Source organism: Zonotrichia albicollis, chromosome 2, assembly GCF_047830755.1.
Source record: "Zonotrichia albicollis isolate bZonAlb1 chromosome 2, bZonAlb1.hap1, whole genome shotgun sequence".
In the NCBI taxonomy this organism is placed as follows: Eukaryota; Metazoa; Chordata; class Aves; order Passeriformes; family Passerellidae; genus Zonotrichia; species Zonotrichia albicollis.
Genome location: NC_133820.1, coordinates 77,963,258 through 77,975,602, shown reverse-complemented (window position 1 = coordinate 77,975,602; position 12,345 = coordinate 77,963,258).

Here is a 12,345-nt window from a genome sequence, read left to right as displayed (position 1 = left end):
TGAAGCTATGCCACAATCTTATTCTAAAGGCTGATTGCACCCAGGGCTGCGATGACTGCAAGACAGAGGTAGATATTGCTTGGAATTCTCTGGTCCTCTTAATGTGAAGTTGATTTGATTTGATACATTACTGTTTTGGCCTCCAGAGAGAATGGTCTGTAAATTTTTGGTGTTAAGACAAGATTTTATCTCCAAGTGCATACTGCACATTGTGGAAGATCAAGACTTTGTGTGATCCAGGAGGCTGCTTTGTATTTTAAGGACCAATTGCATTCCAGTTTTTTGTTAGTACAAAATTTATCATAGTATCTTATATAGTATCACACCAGCCTATTTATCTGTCCTCTATTAAATAATTGCAACAACTGGCTTTTATCTCTTAACTCCAGAGATAAGAAAGAACACATTCACTTTTAATTGTAAGTAAACCTTCATCCTTTCTGTAATTGTCAATTAGAAAGTACTATAAACACACATTAACAGAAATCAAGTATTCCATGAAGTATACATCAGACAAACTAAAATACAGTTTTTAAGCTTCTAGAATCTACAGCATTATGTTTTGATAAAATGTGTGGAGCACACACATGTAGGTGGTAATTTACCTGCAAAATATTAGGAGAAAGGTAAGTTTTTAACTGTCTTCTCCATTACAGGACTTATATCTTCTTCACAGAATACCATGTCTTTTCTACCATGTCTATCTATCTATCTATCTAACTATCTATCTAGATATCTAGATATATAGATATATAGATATATAGATATAGATACATATCTAAACTACATCTCTGCCTTAATTTGAGTCCTTGGCTATTAGAACACGATGCTTATATATTATTCATATAAGCTAAGACATATGAAACATATTGACATACATAATTTTGGGGAAAAATGTTCATTAAAAAAAAATATTCTGTTATGACTGGGCATATCTCTTTATCTCTTCAATTAAAATTAGATTTCAAGAGTAATGTCACAAGCTTGTGCATGTCCCAGGATGTTTTCATATGACCTGGTGTGAACAAATTCTAAAGACCACTGCAGGATTCAGTGTACTGATGCAGAACTGCAATTTAAAGCAGTAGCAAGGTCATTAGGGGTTATTCGTCAATCTTCCCTAATGAGCTGCTCAGCCTTTTCAGCATTCATGTGTGTTGCTGCTGACACAGGTCTCCCAGATCATGGTTTGTCACAATTGCTAGTCTCACCTGACTTGAAATGTTTCAGCCATCTGTACACATTTCTCAGTTTCATGGCTTCAACCTTGTACAGTTTGCATATTCTTATAAGTCTCTTTACTGCCTGAACTCTCACTCTGCAAAATTTCTTTCCTTACATTGCTGTATGTATTTGATGTGTACAGTTATGTCCCTTACAATGTTCAGTTCACTGGCGCTCAAACCACTGCTTTAGAGACCCTCGAGAGCTGAGAAGACATGCATGCAGAGTCCTTAAAATACTTAACTATGAACATATTGAGGAGATTTTTTTTTCTCATGTTAATGTTGAAAGGCTTATGATACTCAAATCTTAATAGATCTGTTGGCAGCTAAATACCACAGCACCACTTGCTCTCTCATTTCTTCCCCTGCCTACTCCCCAGGCTGGATGGGGAGGAGAACTGGAAAAGAAAACCATAAACTCCTGGGCCGAGATAGAAAATAAAATAATAATTAAGATAAATCGAATGTAATAAGAATAGCATTAGTTGTAATGAAAGGCAGGGCAGAGAGAGCAAGGAATAAAATCCAAGAGAAATAAGTGATGCACAATATAATTGCTTACTATCTGCTGACCAATACTCAGCCCCTGAGCCACTGTTGATGCCCCTGAGTCAAGTCTTCCAAGTTTATGTACCGGGCTGGTTGTCCTGTGGTATGGAATATTCCTTTGGCCAGTTCAGGTCAGCTGTCTTGGCATTGGTCCCTCACAGCTTCTTGTGCCCCTGTTCTGAGGCAGAGCGTGGGGAACTGAAGAAGACTTTGGCTCAAGGTAAGCACTAGTGAGAGACCCCTGAAACATCTGTGTGTTATCAACATCCTTCTCCTACTGAACCCCAAACTGTACAGACTGCTAAGAAGAAGATGAAGAAGAGAATGAGCTCTATCCCAGTTCAAGCCAGGGCACATGACTGAGCTGAGCGACCCATGGTGCAGTTGTCTCATATTCATATTAGTCTATTGTATGCAAACTGACCGTCACAACCACTCCTAAATTAAAACTAATGTTAAAAAGGAACACATGCCAAATTGTTCATCAACATTTATTAAATGGGTAAAAGAATCAAGAGAATGCTAGAAACCAAGTGAAAAAAAAAGAAGAAACAAAATAGTTCTTCTGGAACCACAGAAACTGTAACTAAATAAATTAATGAAAAAAATACAATATAAAAAGAGATAACTAAATAAAGCTAAACAAAAAGAAATTGCTAATTCCTGCTTCAAGAAGACAAAAAATACATTGAAAAGAAAGATTTCTGGATCTTGATTTTTTAAAAATTTTCTCTCAAAGAGAAGGTAAGGGACAGAGGGGGGAGAAAACTTCTAAAGGGTGCTGGAGACAGAGAAGCTGATGTTACATATATGTGTCAGCTCATATGTTTCCTTTTTATTTTTAATTATTTGTGTTATACATGAAGACTAGCACAATTTAAATTTTATTAGTGAAAATAGAAAAGATTTTATATTTCCCAGGTGAAATGCATTATCACTTAAAATAAACAAAAAAGGGAAGAATAAAGAACTTAAATCCTAACATTCCTCATCCAGCTCCAACTGTAAAAACCTTGTGATCAAGGTACCAGTAATTCAGATATTTGTATATGCTTCCACAGATGTATACTGGTTTTATTGGTATGCGTTCCCTTAATAGTATAATCTAAATGCATTTTACTTGATAAGTTTTTATGCAGATCTTACAACACATTTTTCTACCACATGTTGGAACATTTGCGCAAAAAAAAATCCCATCTTTATGTTTGAAATTTATGGGAACACAATTAAAATGAGAGGGGTCCAAAGGTATCAAGATAATTACATTTTTCTAATCTTACTAAACAAGATAAATTACCTGCAGGCCCTCTTATAAAAGATGAAATCTTCATAATAAGTGAATTAATCAAGCAGCAGCTTGCTACTGCACATGCATTTATAACAGGAATGATTCAAAGACTTATTTTATGGGGAAATTAATGGAAACAGGCTTTTCATTCTTCTGCACCAATTGAAAACCTCAGCAACCAGCTGCCCACTTGTCAAGAAAACAGAAAGAAGCTGGAAACAAAGATAAATAAAAACACCTTTTTCCTGGCACTTTTGAAGAGAAAAAGCAGCTCTCATTTACAGCAGCCATCTGTTTGTTATTTAATATGGGTGAATTACATGCTGTAATGAGTTTGTTTCTGCATCACTCAGTGCAATGGAACACAAGTTCACTCTCATAATGTGCAGCAGTTTTTAAAAGCTAATCATTTAATTGGACACAATAGTCAATGACAAATGGAGATGTAAAAACTCAGCCAGCTGTAGACTGAATATGTAATCATTGTGAAATCATATTATTTTACATGCATGAAGACTCTTTAATAGTGGCTGATGTTGGTCAGCACCACAGGCTGAAGAATGGAAGAAACATGATGAAAAGCAGCATTTCAAAACCATTCTTAATATAATTGGGCTATATTCTGGCACATGCTGTATCTGCCATTAAGTTTAGGTACTTTATCATCTCGAAATCGTTTAGTGGCCTCTCCAAATTTTGTTTACATTTGCTTTAAACATTTATGGTTCAGTAGGCATGATCTACAGTTTGTTGGGAGTCTTCTGACTAGTTCTCTTCAGACTGCCTTACAGTTCCCTCTGACTTGCTGCTTCTTTTATTTATAATGCTACACTAAAATAAATACAGAAAAGTGGAAGAAATGAATCTCAGGGATAAAAATGGATTCAGGTAATCTAGACTTTGGTTTAGATGGTTTTCATCTTGTGGTAAGGGATTTATCTGTTTTCAGAACTTTTTGAGGAAGCAAAGAAATAATTTTTCTTTAGACAAGTCATAGATTCAGACAGTCTATGAGCTTTAGCCAGATTCAGTAGAATGTAACTTTTTTCTGATGTACTAAATTTATGAATTTTTCACTTCTGAAGACTGAGTAAGCATAATATTTTGGCTTCAAAATACAGCAAGAAAAGCAAGTTTAATGCTGATGTATACCTCTGGATATGGCAGGACAAATCTGCTTTCTTTTTTTTTAACTACTAAGAGAAGCCATCTTGAGCAAGGATTCAATTTTTGTTAAAAGATTCACAGGTCTAAAGAGATTATATGGATAAAACCAGCTTTCTGATAGCATTTTTGAACATATACTGCTGTACAGTGTCTCACTGTTGCATGATGGCTTGTGTACCGTAAGGTAATATAAACAGATCTGTCCAATAAGTTTTAAAATATGAGGAGGCAAGAAGTGAGAAAAAATACTCATATATAAAGTTGAAACAATTCCGTTTATTTCCTCCCTCAGTATTTTAAGGAGTTCAAGACAGAGGAAAAATCCCTCAAAGAATGAAAAGATATCACCTCAGCTGCTTTGGGAGAGAGTACTGAAAATAACGGGGGTTTAAGTACCTAGAAAACAAGGGGGAATGTGAAGCTACAGAGTAGAAAAGTGACACATCTCCTTAGACATAGAGAAAATGTGAAAAAACAGCTTACTCATGCCAAAAACATTCACTCAGAACCTACAATAAAGAGAAATACAAGTACTGCAAATTGGAAAAGCTTTTGAAGTACACATCACAAACACAATTAGTATGGAGGAAATGTCACACGGTTCTTAGTGGATGACTAAAAACCAGGAAAGCAGAGTAAATTACCAAGAACAAGATACGGAACTCATGCTAACAAAAGCCAAACACTTAAACTTATTAATGATGCACATAGGGTGGAAGGCACAATCACTTGGATAGAGCAAGTACCAGTCAGAACTGCAATGTCTGAAGAAAAGTCGAATCTGCTGGAAGCTGCCGTGGGGCTGACTTTCTTTCTTTAAAGCACGAAGTTCTTCATATAGTGCAGACAAGCTGAACTTCTCCCCCACTTTCTGCAGTATTACATGGCTTCTGCTGCTTCTAAAGCTCAATCCCCTCATCAGTAATCCCACTACCTCAGTAACAGCACTAACAAGAGTCTAAATATAACACTTTTAGTGGAGGGTGGATGAAGCATAAGTTGTATATGTGTAAAAGGAATATGGGTTTGAAGTTTAGTACGATAGGAGAAGAGTGATTGCATGAATATGGGGTGCAGAAAAAGGCTGTGTGTTTTGCATAGTGCAACCTGACCTTCAGATCTGAATCTACAGAGGTTGTGTTCTCCCCAGCTCTGGAGAGAAACTCTGAAAACCATATTCATAAGAGTAAAATGATCAGTTTTAGAAAACTACTGTCCCTCATGTTTTGGTTTTAATTCTTGATTTTGAATTTTGAGGAAATAGATGGTGAAATGAAGAGAAATCTTAATGACTATCTTTTTATTTTCCTACAATAAAAATAAAATGGTAATACAGTGTTATCTGAGTTGATGTCCTCACCCCCTCCACAATGATACCAAGTGTGTGCATTTCTTAGAAGGTTGACCTGAAGACTGAAATGCACAGAATACACCTTTCATGGGAATTTCATTTCAGGAAAAAAATACCAACACCAACCACAGTAGAAAATTCTTAACACAAGTAGTATAAATTAGCAGAATCCAAATTCTTTTAGGATTGCCCAGTTTAGTTTTAAGGAATATTGCTTAATGGACAAATAAATAATCATTGTTCATCAAATATGGAACTGAACTTTAACTGGCAAGCTATCTGCATATGATAAATAAATGTAAATGGTGGCAGATATCACTAGGTCTTATTTTATAAAGACAGAACAGAAATGTAACTGAAAGTATGTGATTTTTCAAATGAAACTAACAGTAATAAAATTGTCTTACTTTCAGATTATAAGACTTTGTATCATGTCCTTACTTTGTTTTGCTCAGATGGTCATGTAAGACTATTAAAACAAATTTTTCATAGGGCAATGTATTTCAGCAGATTAATTTAGACTTTATCAGATAAATTTAATCTTTGAACTTGTTTCTGACAATTTCCTGCTGTTGAAAATATCCTATAAAAAGATTCTTATGTCAAATTAAAAATTCTATCTATTAATTTCCCCATTACTTTTAAAATAATTTTCAAATCAAAACACATACTTTATATAATTGCACTTTTGAATTTGTCATCTCTTCTTTTCTCCATTTTCCCCTCTCTTTTTTCTGTCACTTCTGTATGGACAAGAAGTCACTAATAAAGTGCTTTACTCCCACTTACTTCTTAACTTCTGCTGGTAGCTATTATATTTGATATCAAAGAATGTAAAAAAATAAAGGCAATCTTCCCTGAAGTGCAATCTTCGAACACCAAGACTTACAAAGTCTCTAAGTTTTCAAGAGCTGAGCACCAATCAGCCTCAAATATTTCAATGATCTCCATCATAAACCTAAATATGTTCTCTTGAGGTTTTAGAAAGCATTAAGATTTCCTCACAAATCCTGATGGAAATCTTGCACATTAACAATAGAGATTCCTCTACTTTTTGATCATACACACTTTTAGAAAGAGTGGCCATGACTGCCAAGCACTTCCTGAAGTTACTTGTAAGTAGTAGAACAGAAAATAATGTTTTGTCAAGGCTGCGCAGAGACACTTGTGAACCTCTGCCCCCACTGAAACCAACTTGCATCTATCAACATCTAAGTAAAGAAGCTTTTACTTTGCCTCTGTTACTCAACCTTAGCACAGATATATGGGGAGAATGATAAGAGTACAGAGATATACAAAGACTGTTCCATTTGTGAAACTTCAGGTATAGGTCAATGGTGGGTAGCACTGCCTTTGTACAAACAACAGATTAGACCATTATACTCTTGGGTTCAATTCAATGCAGTTCTAAGAAATGCTGAGCTATGAGGTAATCTTGGTGCTCATTTCTGACACTTGATAGTTTTTAAGTGGTTTGCTTTATACTCATGACAAAAATATCTTTAAAACTTAACATTTTAAAAATGTTTGAGCATACACTCATGTGCTCTTAAGGAAAGTAAAAAGAATGGAGAGAGCTGGCAAAACAAGAAAGAAGCACAGGTTGATCCACTGGGAAGAGAAAACCAAAAACAAAACCAAAATATAGGCTGCAAAAGTGGAAGCATCTATTCATTACTAGAATATGGAGCCATTTTCCCTCTAGGCAGTTTTACCATGCATCTACGTATTGTAAATGATCCACTCTATATTTTTTTTAAAACCTCCTTAAAATTTAATTCTTCTGACCAAATGTGGTCATTGGCAATGCAGACACTGGCACCTCAAACAAGATTTTTTTATAGTCAATGAGTGATTAGTGCTCATCATTACTATTTGCTGTTTAAGATCTGCCCAACCATTCCAAGTTTTTTAAAAAAGACTTTTAAAGTGGATGCTGTAGGTATAAATGAGAAAATCCTTCTTCCTGAGTGCCTGATAGCTAATTCAAAAGCTCCTAAGTAAGACTAACTAAAAGAGAGACACTTGTCAATTTTTTTAAAACTTAGAGCAGCACTGAAACCAAAAACTTTGGAAGCCAAGTCCTGCGTCAGAAAATGGGCACTGGCTCATCCATTCCAAGATCTGTTGAGGTAGGTTTTATTAATAAAGCTAGGAGTTTAACTTCTGGGCACCAACATCTCCACCATTTATGCTAAGTCTTGTGTTTGTAGTCAGCGAAGAGGAACTTACACAGCTAAGGAGCGATTTACCTTGATCTGACGTAAACATCTAAAATTTGTCACCTGAATTGACCCAAAAAGTGCCTATTTCTGTTGCCAATCTATAAAAGCAGTTGAGACTAACTTAAAGGCAGGCGTGTTTCCTGTAGATATCTCAAGCTATTTTAGAGGAATTCACACAGTAGAAATTATGTACGCCAGCTCTAACTTTCCAGCAGTGTTAAAATCACTTAAGTGACAAACAAGTGCAGATCTTTTTCTAATCAGTGTAGATTTAAGTTCAAACAGGAAATCTGCACTGTCAGGCTAGAAGCAAAGATTATTTGAACTAAATGTATGTTTTATGTATGTATTAAAATATGCATCATTATATTAAAGTTGATGCTACTGCTTATGAATCTGTAAAAAACAGAGCAAGCCTGTTCTAGATAAGTCAGTAGTAATGTTTTATGATATTTGAACTAACATTTTGCAGGCACTACAGATTCAATTAGATTAGCTATTTCAGCATCTTTCGAAAATTGTAAACATTCCCCCAAAAATGTGCTCTATATATTGTGCATTATATGACATGATGTTATCTTTTAAAATCTGGTAAAATTCTAAACAAATGCAATCCTTTGTTTAGTCAACAGTATGGGCTGCCTATAAACTTTCATGCCACCTGCATGAATCTGAGAGCAGAATTCATAATGACATGGACACTGCCTAATCTAGGGTAAATCTTTTACTCCCTTCTAGTGGGATCTTTATCAGCAATGACCCAGAATGACAAGCAATCATTGGAACAAAAAGCTTGCATAGAGAGACTAAAACGTTCAGTGAGTCTGCCCTCCTCCCACTTGATGGCTACATCTCTATTCTCAAAATGTTTCCAACTGAGTGTTTGGGCACATTATGCTTAAGGCTTACACAGATGCAGAGAAAAGGGAGGCATTGTGTTTCCATTTTCTGTGTCTTTATGTTTCTCTCCTTAGAACTACGTGGACAGAATCCTGGCTAGTGTGAGTATCTGCAGTCCTAAGCAGCCCACTCTGATTCATCTTTCTTGCTGTTATCTGCACAGAGGAATGCAGAGTTTTTCCATCCCAATAATTTTTAGATTTTTTTCATAAACCAGACTGCTGTATACATACACCTACTTGTGTTCTTATCTATCTTGACAAAGTGTATTTTATAAAACTCTTTCAGGGCTGTAACACAAAATTTTCATGAAATTACCTCACAGTATTTTATTTCAACATAATTTGTACCCCTGATCTCTGCCTTCAAATAATGTTCTTCTATTATGAATTTGGTTTAGGCTCTTTATTGTTTAATGTGTTCTGGAAACATCCTGAATTACATTGTAATAATTTATTCCCTGTCTTGTAAATGTTATGTTAGAGTTGAAACTGTGACTGACCATATGTAAGACTAAGGAATGAATGAATAACCGTATACCCTCTGTCCTTCGGTGCCAGAATAATGAACCTTAAAACCTAGAAAAGAACATGGAGAGGCAAGTTAGATTTTCACTTGGGGTGAGTAATTCTAGGGTATTGAAAGGACATGCACGAGGCATATATGGAACCTTAATTCTGCTGTCTATAATATGCCAAACAGGGCAATTCACAAGGGGGAGGATAAGCCGTGTATTGTAGAAGGCAGCAGTAAAATGACTTCACCCTAAAGAAAAAGGAAAGCAAAAAGAGAATTGCTTCTCTATGTCCCTGGGCTCATCCTAGCACACAGCTAAGTTTAAAAGCTTGGTCTTACTCTTACTCTCTTTGAGTTTTTAATGTTTTAGCTTCTTTGCCCTTGGAGTGAATGAATAAATTTTTCTAATGGAAATAGGGTGGCCAAGAATCTGACTAATGTGATTACTATAAACAGTAGCAAAATTTTGTTTCAATAGTTTTTTTCAACAAATAGGAATCAAATAAAGCAAATAATAAATAAGAATAAAATTATTAAAAGAATACAGAAGCTAAAGAAAAGCAGGAATAACAAACCACAATTAAAAAACAAAAAGCAGAATAAATAGACATGCTGATCTACTCAGTTTTATGATGGAACATTGGGGGTATGGGCTGCATTTGGGCTATTTCATGTCCGTAGTTATAATGGAGAGATGATAAAGACTACAGTAACTTATGGGGTTTATCTCATACACATGAGTGCCTCGTAAGTTATTAGCACCAGAAGCCATAATGAGTTATGTCACACTACTCTTACATAGCCTCCAAAAATTCTAAGTCCCTCTAAGCCATGAGCAATATCATTAACTCAGCACGTTTTCCGTCTTAGAGATTGTATCCAGATTTTGAGAATTTTTCTTATACTTCACCAGTGATGCATGAAAACTAGTAATGAATATGAGAATGTAAGGCTGATGCAAATACCCTGACCTACATAACTCTCTACATAGCCAAGAAAATGTATCTCTTTCTGTTCATTTTAATTCAACTAAGGACTAAGTTGAACTCCAGAAGTTTACAAGAGCTATTCTTAAAAGTGTAAATTCTTAAGGATGCAAGATGTCCACTCTTTCTCAGTGGCTTTCATAAGACCTGGGTATTGTTCTGAAACTAGAATATTGTCTTAATTCTTTCAGCAGCACGAATTTATGATCCAGACACTCCGAAATCTAAAAACTTTGATCCCAGTGTACCCTACCTCTGGATTGCCTTTTCCATTTATTCTGTCTATAAATTTTTTTTAATCTGCAGTTGAAGACCAAATTAGTATATTAAATTTCTTATGCGGGGATACACTATGTATTTAAATATAATTAAAACAGATTTTAAAAAATTATAGGGAAGATTGGTTGACTAAATTTTCATTAGCCCTCACTGTACATTACTGTATGTATTTATCTCCTCAACTGACTGATAAAGAATTGTCTCAGTGGAATAATTAATGATTCAGAAAGAAGTAAATGAAAAAAAAATGATGAGTGGTAGTTTCAGCTTTTCTAAGGCAAGCAACTAAAATTTCTCCTCACTAAAATTACTGGTATTTTAATATGGTGGAAAGGAAATCTAAAGCTTTTATTGAGTTACACAGGTAGGTATTGTTACTGTTATTTTATGGTTGTTGGTGGGGGAGAGTCTATTAGGACATGATTTTACATTTGATACTATGGTACAAATTTTTAGCTATCCCTTGCTGGATTTGAATTTTTTTTTAATTTGTTTTACTTCAGTAGCATAATTTAGAAAAACAAGAAATGCCAAATTATCTCTCTCTAGGACTTAAAAAAATTCCTGTTACTTGGAATTCCTCATCCTTCTAATTTTTATTACTGTTGTGGTCATTTGTCCTCCATTTCAAAGACCAAGAGCATATGATTGGTTTCTTTCACTGTTATCAAGTACATTTCAAAGGATTTTAAAAAATGTATTGACAAAGGAATAAAATAGTTTTATTTCAACTCCTTCTCTGAAAAAGGAATACAGGACCCAGACAACTAAATGTGCAGCTTTTAATTTTTTTAGGCCCTGCTGAGGAAAGGCGGACTGGCAATCTAATAAGGGTTCACAAAACCCTTCCCACAACAGGCCAAAAGGGTGGTATCATGCACAAAGCATCTGAAAAGGATCAAATATAATTTATTAAATTGGATACCAAGCATCGGCCATTTCTATGCAGTCTGCCATGTTTTCTCCCGAAGACAAGAGGGAATCCATCTGAGGTGAGGTGCTGAGTCTTCTTTGCTCAGAATAATCCTTCAAGTTGTTCTTGTTTCTACTGAAAAAAAAGTGAAGTCCCATCCCTCAGGAAACAAAGGTACTACAAGCTTTTACTGAGAAACCAGGGACAAAATTTCCAGAAGTTTCATCTGTTCTAATCAAGATTACGTTTGCAGTTTTAATATTTATAAACTCTTAGAGAGGTAGGACATTTCAGAAAAGATTATATAGAAAATAATTATATATTATATATTATATATATAATATTCTTAATATATACATATTAAGAATTTTCTTTTTTCTATATTATAGAAAAAAGAAAATTCTTAAATATTGTTAGCTTGAAGAGAATCTAGCATGCAGCTCTCTTAAGTCAATACAAAGACTAGTTTAATGTATAGGACCCTCTGACATTATTAGCAACAATGAAAATATTTCCAGGAACCTTCAACTTTTTTACAGTACAATCTAAAGCATATGAAAGGAGAAAATAAAGTGCTTGCACTGATAAATTTGTTCATAAGCCAGTAAATAGTTCAACAGGTAAAATTTAAATCCCCAGAAACCTGGAAAATCCTTAAGACCAGATTCACTTGCCTTTTTAATCAAAATACTTTTCTGTCATATTTATTAGACTTTTAATTTAAATGTAAGTAAATTGAATTATGGATAAGTATAAGAAAAGGAAAAATATCAAAGAAAGGTGAAGTAGATACATGTGTAGTAGTGAACTCTTCTATTGACTAATAATTTTAGGGAAGTATTAGACTTTTTAATTCAGGGTAAGTGTTAAATATTTGAATATACACAATCTAGTTTCATCTAGTTTATGCTTATACAGAGTACATTTTCTTTGTTAAAAGAAGAT